Here is a 10,073-nt window from a genome sequence, read left to right as displayed (position 1 = left end):
AGAGGCAGCCTGGATGAATAACTCTTGGAACCAGGGCCCCGGGACCCCGAATTTTCCCCCAGAAGTCCTCTGCCCCTGCCATTTCCCCATCTTTGTTGATGGCCACTCCATCTTTCCCTATGCTCAGGCAAAAAACTGCGAGTTCTCCTTGGCGATGGTCTTTTCCTCAGACCCCACATCTAATTACTCAGGGATTTACGTGTTCTCCTTGGTGGTACAATGGTGAAGAGTTGGTAGCTCGAATTCACCAGCCGCTCGGTGGAAACCCTATGGGGTGTTCTACTGTGCTCGCTATGAGTCGTAATAGACTCGACCTCAATGGATCTTTTGGTTTTTGTCCGTCAAATGTGGACGTTGGTCTACGCAGTCCCTCCCTTTCCTGAGCTCTGAATTTGCACCGACGACTTTCCTGATAAAGGCGGGAGGTCAATTTAAGGCGTAGCCCTCGTCTCGCTCAGACCTTAGGGTTCGAGACCCTTAATTTCCGGGCGTGGGGTTCTGCTGCATTTGCCCCTTTTCTTTGGCTCTGTCCCTCAAAATCAGCCTGTTTCTGGCCTGTCTTGAAGAGTTGCGGACATGCCTGGGACCCCTCCGCTCCTCTTCTCTCTCCAGGATAAGAAACCAACCCCCTTCGGGTTCCTCCTGCAGAGAAGCTTCGGAAGGCGCTGTTTTTCCAGTCTGGAAGTGTGCGCGCCCAGGTGTGCGGTACGCGAGGGCGCAAGTGGTGAGTTTGCGGTTCTCCAGTAGCCTTCTCTTCTCTCCCCCCTCTGTAAGGGAAGGACAACCGCCCTCTTCGTCCAATTCAGGAGGGATCCCCAAGGGTCGTGACCCGACAGAAAGGGGGATCCAGAAGGGAAGGGGAAATGCACGTTATGAAATTTCCTGATCTAAAGCTACTGGGAAGTCAGCCTCGTCTGGAACAGGGTCGTAGGTCGCTGAAGCGCTTAAGGTAGTCCAGTTGTGTCCCCGTCTCCACTTTGAGCCAAAAAACAAAGTGGAGCACCGAGTCCTGGTTTCCAGTGAGCAAGGAATCTGCGCCCACCCTAGGGCGGGGGAGCACTTGAACTTCAGGTGTGAAGGCAGCGCGGTAACCTCAGCACCTAGAGCAGCAACTGCAGGAGAAAAGGGCACATTCTTGTCCCCCAGTTTTTTTTTTTTAACTTGATTTCTAAAGGGAACCCTATGGAGAATAACATTAAAGCCTGTGAGCTACAGAAACTCTTTGCCTATTGGCGGTTGCCCTGAGGCGAAGGTGAAAAACCTGTGTAAACCGCCTCCGTTAACTTTCGCACTCCACGATCCGTTGAGGAGAAAAATAAAAAAGGCAAACGAAGATGAGTTTCCAGTATGGAAATAAAACTTCCCTTCAAAAAGAATCTCCAAGAGTGAGGAGGAAGAAATCAAGCGATTGTGAATTCTGCGTGAGCTTCCCTTGGGTCCTGCGCTTTATACTGGGCTTCTTGGTCCGGTGTCCAAAGGAATCCAGTGCAGGCCTTCAAGGCTGGCTTGGCCTGTGTTGGTTGTTCGATATTGTCAAAGAGCCAAATGTCCTAAGACGCATGTTTCACCTTTGCTAAGGTACGGCTAAAACATGAAGGCGTGATTAAAGTAGTGGAGTGAAATGCAGCCGCACAGTGGAGAGGTGCTGAGGCAAAAGGGCTTTGGAGGAGAGAGTGCAGGTCAGGCCTCAGGGAGAGTGCACGCTAGGGCCTGCAGGGAGGGTTCTACTGTTCCTGGGTGGACGGGAAGTGTGGATCATTCTGAGTGTGAGTGATAAAATAAGTAACAAAACACTTGCCATTTCAACCTTCAGTGACAGTGCTTAGGTTCACCATGTTGTGGAACCATCACCACTATCCGTTTCCGAAGTATTTCATCACCCTTAACAGAAATCCAGTGCCCCTTAAGCCGTCATTCCTGCCTTTTCCCTCCCACCTGCCCCTGGTAACCATTAGTAAACTTTGGCCTCTCTGCATTTGCTGTTCTAGAGATTCCAAGTAGGTGGGATCATATAATATTTGTCCTTTTGGGTCTGGCTTATTTCATTCAGCATAATTTTTCTAGGTTCATCCATGTCTTAACATGGATCAGGATCTCCTTTCTCTTTATGGCTGAATAATATTCCACTGTATGGATATACCACATTCTGTTTATCCACTCCTCTGTTGATGGACACTTGGGTTGTTTACACCTTTTGGCTCTTGTGAATAATGCTGCAATGAGCATTGGTGTACAAGGATCTGTTTGCATTTCTGCTTTCAATTCTTTGGGGGTATATACCTAGTAATGGAGGTGTTGGGTCATTTGGGAATTCTATGGTTAACTGTTTTGAGGAACCATCAAGTGGATTTCCACAGAGGTTGTACCATTTTACAATCCCACCAGCAATGGGTGAGGGTTCCAATTTTCCACATCCTCAGCAATGCTTGTTTTCTGGTTTATGCCAAAAGGTTGAGCATTCGACTACTAACTGAAAGGTTTGTGGTTGGAACCCACGCAGAGGCACCTCGGAAGGCAAGTCTGGCGATCTGCTCCTGAAAGATCCAAAACTCCAAGCCATTGCCATCTAGTCAATTCTGACTCATAGCTACCCTACAGGACAGAGTAGAGCTGCCCCATAGGCTTTCCGAGGCTGTGATCTTTACAGAAGCAGGCCGCCACATCTCTCTCCCACAGAGGGGCTGGTGGATTCAAACTGCTGACCTTTCGGTTAGCAGCCGAGCGCTTTAGCCAGTGCACCACCAAGTCACAGCCTTCAGAACCCTATGGAGCAGTTAGTTCTGCACTACACTCATGAGATGGTCATGAGTCCTAATCAACTCCATGGCAACTAACACCAAGTGGGGGGATGAATAAGGAGTAATGACATTGAACATCTTTTCATGGAAACACGGATCATTTGTCTGGAACACCAGCGCCCTTAAAGGGGCCACCGAGGCGCTGGTCCGAAGAACCAGGGTGAGAGCCTTCACAGCTCCTGGGCTGTGGGGAGCTGGAGAGCCCGAGAGGAGCTTAGTTCTGAAAATGGAAACTCTAGCGAACTTTGGGCTCCTGAACCCCGGCGGAGCACCCCACCCCCCTCCCCCTCCTGAAGTCCTAGCTTTCGGCATAAAACCAAGGTCTAACGGTAGCCACAAGCTCCTTTGCCTGAAGGGATTGTTGGTGTTTTCCCCGAGGGCTTTCTCCAGCTGCTGCCAGTGGAATTTCAAATGTAGTTGAATTTCGTATGTTGCAAGCCAAAGTACTTGGAGACTGCAGGGCTTACGATTTTCAGGGACAAATTCTTAGGCTAGCTCAGTCACGTGGTTTCCGTAGGGTAGTGGTTATCACGTTCGGCTCAGGCGGGAAGGGTCCCTGTTTAGAAGGCAGGCTAAAACAGGTTTCTTTTCCTGAAGGGTTAAGCGTTTGCCAATAGCCTTTAAGGAGGAAAAAAAAAAAAAAAAAATGACAGGAGGACTTCATTACTGAGTACCTAAGCCAGACCTCATTTCTCTGCGCTAAGTCATGGGAAACCAGGACACAATTCTCATCTGGTTCTTGGGAGGCGGGGCAGCAAACGAGACAGTCCTTATGTTAGTTATAGTTCCAGAGAGTTGTAAAGGTTCTCTTGGTTCTCTTCTATCACCTGAACCTTCTCCACAGGCTGACACTGAAGAAGAAAACGGCCTCAGGAAGCACCGAGCGAACCCTTCAGGCAAAGGAGACTGAGACTCCCGATATGCCCTGGCTTAGGGTTCCTCGCCTACCCTGGAAACAAGGACCATGGGGCCCCACACGCTGGATTTGACATCTCACATCAAAAGCAAACTGAAGTGGCAGGAACAAGAGAAAGAGCTAAGAAAGGCCTTAAAGCTAATTCTTGAGAGAAATGACCGGTCAAGGCAAATGCAGTGAGCCTTGGTTCGCTTGGTGCTTACTGAGGCCCTTTCCAGGACTTTGCTGCTGCCAGTCGAAGTTCGAAATGGGATTGAATTTGGTTCATTGAAAGTCACCAAAGTTCAAGAAGGCCACCATAGAGTTTTCACGGATGTTCCTTAGATTATGTGAACCTCAGGGTTTCCGTAGTGTAGTGGTTATCACGTTCGCCTCACACGCGAAAGGTCCCCGGTTCGAAACCGGGTGGAAACAGTTGCTTGTTTTACTCCTCAGAGCCCATTGCTACTTTTCCCCGTTGCTTTAGATCTTTTTTTTTTTTTTAGATCTAGAATCAGACACGAATCCCGGAAAGTCCCAGAGGGAAATGCACAAACTGTGATGACCCATAGGAAGGTGCAATACCACCAGAAGTACTGCAAGATTTCTGCCACTGTATATGAACCTAAATCCTAGGGATCGTCTATGGAAATGGATCCTAAGGGAGTAGAAGCAGGGCGGAAGGAATGTAGTGTTGGATATGGCTAGGTTTACCGATTGATACAGGTGCACTAGGTAGAAATTCTGGAGCCACTGTATTAGTTTGAGCAGCTGTCAGCAATTCTACATTGTTCACTTGAACCAATTCACTGAAAACTTGCACCCAAAGGTGGCCTACAGTAAATGAACTTGAAATGGCACAACGTCTTTGATACATTTCTTGTAGTGGGAAATATCTAAAGCCTCAGGGGGATTAAAAAGCTACAGTGAATTTACCGTGTAAGACATGGTCATTCGCCCACATCTATAGCCCCAGGTATTATCAGGAAGACATAACCTTCAACAAGTCTGTGAGAAATATACTTATTGGAACTGTCCTTGCATCCTCCAAGCATTCTGTGGTGGCGGTTTTATGAAGGACGGTGGGAACCGCTGCCATTTCCTGGGACTTCTGAAATTAATGGGAGTGTAAGTCAGGGTTGTTAAAGACACAGAACGAGGGATTGTAAACAGATAGCTAATGGTGATTACAACTTTTTTTTTGTCCATAAAACCATAGACCCAGCTTAATTTCCAAAGTATATGGAAAGGGTTAAATAAATAATACCAGAACCAAACCTGTTGCTGTCGAGTCGATTCCGACTCATAGCGACCCTATAGGACACAGTAGAACTGCCACACAGGGTTTCCAAGGAGCGCCTGGTGGATTCAAACTGCCGACCTTTTGGTTATCAGCCGTAGCACTTAACCACTACAACAACCAGGGTTTCAATAAATAATAGTACAAGTAAACAAAGTGGAAAAAAAAAACTTGTCAAAAGCAACTCCGATGATTCCTCTCTTTCAATCATTACTGAGTTCTCAGTTTCCAAGCAAAGAGGATAGAAGGCTAACTGACGTTGCTCTCTGCCTTTATATAGTAAGATGTAAGGAGCAGAAGCTCGGGGGACATCTTAACTCTTATAAAACCTAAGGAACGTCCCTAGGTGGGCTCGAACCACCAACCTTTCGGTTAACAGCCGAACGCGCTAACCGATTGCGCCACAGAGACCACGGGTAAACTTTCCATTTTCAACAACGAGTGAACGCCTGTGCATCGCTAGGTGGTGCCAGAAGCTTTCTGCCGAGCCATTTGCGCAAAGCCTCGGAAAACCCGACAGGTTGGGGCGACAAACCCTGTTGTTCGTCGCGTTGAAAGCAGTGCGTTTGGGTGAGTCTGAAGCTAGGAGAGCAGCCAAAACGGCCTTCGCCCCTCCTTGCTCCTTGTCCGCCTCAGATGCCAGCGACCCCCGGAGACCCCCGGGTCTGCAACCCCAGTCTGAGCCCAGTGGGGTCCACGACAGGGTTGCTCCGCCTTCGCCCGACCGCCCGCCCGCGCCGTGGACGCCCCCGGCTCGCCTCGGTTGCGGTCGGTGTGGCGGGAGCGCGGAAAATAAACGGGGAAAGGGGATTGGTGAAGAGGAGAGAAGGAAAGCTGGGAGGCGTGGAGGAGAACCAGACCTCCAGGAGGCCTGTGCAGAGACTCAGGCGAGGTCCTGGGGAGAAGAGAATGGTTTTTAAGGTGTAGCGCAACGGGAAAGGAGGAGCTGAGAGAAGGCAGGAAATCGGAGAAAAGCGAAGCACTTGTGGCTGTTCCAAAACAAAATAGTGTGAATGTTTTTCTGTCAATACAGTTTAAGAAGACCAGCGAGCGCTGGTAGGGTTGTGGTGCGCCGTGATCGTATAGTGGTGAGTACTCTGCGTTGTGGCCGAAGCAACTTCGCTTGGAATCCGAGTCTTGGCAGTGTCTGGCGCTTGTTTTGTCACGTACCGGCGCGCTTCTTATGGCTTGGTCTGCATTTCATTCCCGCACTACATCGCTCCCCACCTGCGGCTAGAAGGCCTTCCAGCTAGGGGTCAGAAGGACAGGAACCCTGGCAGTGAGCGTACCTGGAGTCTGGTCTAAGGGAAACCTTGCGTGTGCCCAACATCTGGGCAAAAGGTGAAATGTTTATGCTGTGTATTAGGACTCTTAGCGCTGTTCCTATTGTATTCTTCCATGATCTTTATCGTTGTAGATTTTACATTTATGTCTTTGATCCATTTGTAGTTAGTTTTTCTGTGTGGTGTAAGGTATGGGTCTTGTTTCAGTTTTTTTGCAGATGGATATCCAGTTATGCCAGCACCATTTCTTAAAGAAACTGTCTTTTCCCCCATTTTACTGATTTTGGGCCATTGTCAAATATCAGGTTCTCCTATGTGCTTGAATTTCTGTTTGGAATCTCAATTCTGTTCCATTGGTCTATGTATCTGTTGTTGTACCAGTAGCAGGCTGTTTTGACTATTGTGGCGGTAAAATAGTTTCTAAAATCAGGTAGAGTAAGGCCTCTCACTTTGTTCTTTTTTTTTTTTTTTTTTCAGTAATGCTTTAGTTACCTGGGGCCTCTTTCCCTTCCATATGAAGCTGGTGATTTGCTTCTCCATTTCGTTAAAAAACTTCATTGGAATTTGGATGGGAATTGCATTGTGTGTATACATCGCTTTTGGTAGAAGAGACATTTGTACAATGTTAAGCCTTCCTATCCATGAGCATGGTATATTTTTCCACTTATGTAGATGTCTTTTCATCTTGCAGTAGCGTCTAGTACTTTTCTTGGTATAGGTCTTTTATGTCTCTGGTACGATTTATTCCTGAGCATTTAATCCTCTTGGGGGCTAATTTAAATGGTATTGATTTGGTGATTTCTTCTTGGATGTTCTTTTTGTTGGTGTAGAGGAATCCAACGGATTCTTGTATGTTTATCTTGTATCCTGACAATCTGCTGAACTCTTAGCTTCAGCAGTTTTCTTGAGGATTCTTTAAGGTTCTCTGTGTATAAGATCATGCCATCTGCAAATAGAGATACTTTTTCTTCTTCCTTACCAATCTGGATGCCGTTTATTTCTTTAGCTAACCTAATTGCTCTGGCTAGGACCTCGAGCACACTGTTGAATAAGACTGGTGATAAAGGGCATCTTTGTCTGGTTCCCAGTCTCAAGGGGAATGCTACATACTCTCTCCATTTAGGGTGATGTTCGGTGTTGGCTTTGTATAAATGTTCTTTATTATGTTGAGGAAGTTTTCTTTTATTCCTATTTTTCTGAGAGTTTGTATCATGAATGGGTGTTGGACTTTGTCAAATGCATCTGCATTAATTGATAAGACCATGTGGTTCTTGTCTTTTGTTTTATTTGTATGACGGATTACATTAATTTTTTCTCTTATGTTGAGCCATCCCTGCACACCTTGTATGAATCTCACTTGGTCATGGTGAATTATTTTTCTAATATGTTGCTCAATTCTGTTGGCTAGAATTTTGTTGAGGATTTTTGCATCTAAGCTCATGAGGGATATAGGTGTGTAATTTTTTTTTGTGTGTGTGTGTCTTTGCTTGGTTTTGGTATCAAGGATATGCTGGCTCCATAGAATGAGTTTGGCAGTATATCTTCCTTCTTTATGCTCTGAGATACCTTGAGTAGTAGTGGTGTTAAGTCTTCTCTGAAAGTTTGGTAAAACTCTGCAGTGAAGCCGTTCAGGCCAGGGCTTTTACTCCTTGGGAGTTTTGTTTAATTACCTTTTCAATCTCTTCTTTTGTTATGGGTTTATTTAGTTGTTCTAACTCTGTTTGTATTAGTATAGATAGGTAGTATGTTTCCAGTAATTCATCCATCTCTCCTAGGTTTTCAAATTTGTTAGAGTACAATTTTTTTTAATACTTTGATACGATTCTTTTAATTTCAGTTGGGTCTATTGTAATATTGCCCATCTCATGTCTTCTTCAGGTTATTTGCTTCCTCTCCTGTTTTTATTTTTTAATTTGGCCAATGGTTTATCAGTTTTGTTAATTTTTTCAAAGAACCAGCTTTTGGTCTTGTTAACTCTTTCAATTGTTTTTCTGTTGTCTATTTCACGTAATTCTGCTGTAATTTTTATTATTTGCTTTCTTCTTGTGCCTGAGGGTTTCTTTTGTTTCTTTCTTTCTATTTGTTCAAGTTGTAGGGATAATTCTTTGATTTTGGCCCTTTCTTCTTCTTGTATGTGTGCCTTTATTGGTATAAATTGGCCTCTGAGCACTGCTTTCGCTGTGTCCCACAGGTAGGAATTCATAGAATCAAATGAGAATGAAAACACTTCTGGTAGGAAGTGTTTTCATTCTCATTTGATTCTATGAATTTCTTTATTCCATCCTGAACATCTTCTATAAGCCAGTCGTCTATGAGCAGGGTGTTGTTCACTTTGCAAGTGTTTGATTTCTTTTCCTTGCTTTTTCTGTTATTGATTTCTACTTTTATGGCCTTATGGTCAGAGAAGATGCTTGGTAATATTTCGATATTTTGGATTCTGCTAAGGCTTGCTTTATGACCTAATATGTGGTGTATTCTAGATAATGTTCCATGTGCACTAGAAAGAAAAGTATACTTGGCTGCTCTTCATTGGACTGATCTGTATATGTCGATGAGGTGAAATCGGTTGATTGTGGCATTTAAATCTTCTGTGTCTTTATTGAGCTTCTTTCTGGATGTTCTGTCCTTCACCGAGAGTGGCGTTTTGAAGACTCCTACTATAGCTCTGGAGCTGTCTATCTCACTTTTCAATGCTCTTAGAGTTTTTTTTTTATGTATCTTGCAGCCCTGTCGTTGGGTGCATAAATATTTAATATGGTTATATTTTCCTGGTATATTGTCCCTTTAATCATTATATAGTGTCCGTCCTCATTCTTTGTGGTAGATTTAACTTTAAAGTCTATTTTGTCAGGAATTAATACTGCCACACCTGCTCTCTTTTGATTGTCATTTGGTTGATACTTTTTTTCCATCCTTTGAATTTTTGTTTGTGTCTCTAAGTCTAAGGTATTTCTCTTGTAGGCAGCATACAGACTCATGTTATTTTTTAATCCTTTCTGCAACTCACTGTCTCTTTATTGGTGCATTAATCCTTTTACATTCAGCATTATTATGGATAGGTAGGAGCTACATAAAATGCACAAATCTTATGTACACAGTCCAATGGATTTTGACAAACATAACCATCACCTCGATCAAGTTACAGAAGGTTTCCATCAACTCACAAAGATCCTTTGAACACTTTTCCAGTCAATCCCTACCTCACTCCCTCTTAAGCAATCACCATTCTCTTTTCTATCTCCACAGACTAGTTTCGACTATTGAAATTTACGTAAATGACTATATTTTTTTGTGGTTGCCTTTTTTTTTAACGCAACCTAATTTTTTTGAGATATATCGCTGCATGCATGTGTGTATGTTATTTTGGTGTAATTGATGAGTGTAATTTCAATGTGTGAACAAGAGACAGTTGATGAACAATTGGGTCATTTCTAGTTTTGGCTACTGTGACTAAAGCTGGTATGAAAATTCTTGTACAAGTCTTTTTGTGGATATGTGGATTCATTTCTTTCGGGTATGTTCCTATTATTGGAATCACTGGGTTTTGGAGTTCTCCAGAATGGTTGTACTATTTTACTGCCTCAACATGAACAAGAGATACATTGATCTACATTCTTGTCAGCACTTGGTGTTTTTTTTTTTTTTTTTACTGTAAATCTTGGATTCGAGCCAGCTGCTGCAAAGCCAAAACTGAGACCAGGGGAAGTAAGCAGCAAGAGAGCTTTATTGAACACCCGCATACGAGAGAAAGAGAGGGTTAAATTTCTCTCAAATTCTGTCTAAACCTAGACGACTAA

At 44.3% G+C, this 10,073-nt stretch overlaps 2 non-coding genes across 2 annotated transcripts; one reads left to right on the top strand and one right to left on the bottom strand.

Annotated features, from left to right (window-relative positions):
- The first annotated feature begins 4,055 nt into the window (after positions 1–4,055).
- Positions 4,056–4,128, top strand: TRNAV-CAC (transfer RNA valine (anticodon CAC)). The gene has a single exon. It is a non-coding gene; the product is annotated as a tRNA-Val (tRNA).
- A 1,202-nt stretch (positions 4,129–5,330) lies between these two features.
- TRNAN-GUU (transfer RNA asparagine (anticodon GUU)) lies at positions 5,331–5,404 on the bottom strand. The gene has a single exon. It is a non-coding gene; the product is annotated as a tRNA-Asn (tRNA).
- Between the last annotated feature and the right edge of the window lie 4,669 nt (positions 5,405–10,073).

The sequence above is a fragment of the Elephas maximus genome, chromosome 3 (assembly GCF_024166365.1).
Source record: "Elephas maximus indicus isolate mEleMax1 chromosome 3, mEleMax1 primary haplotype, whole genome shotgun sequence".
NCBI classification, from domain to species: Eukaryota; Metazoa; Chordata; class Mammalia; order Proboscidea; family Elephantidae; genus Elephas; species Elephas maximus.
The sequence above is the reverse complement of the archived record's forward strand: the minus strand, read 5'-3'. Positions and strand labels throughout refer to the sequence as shown.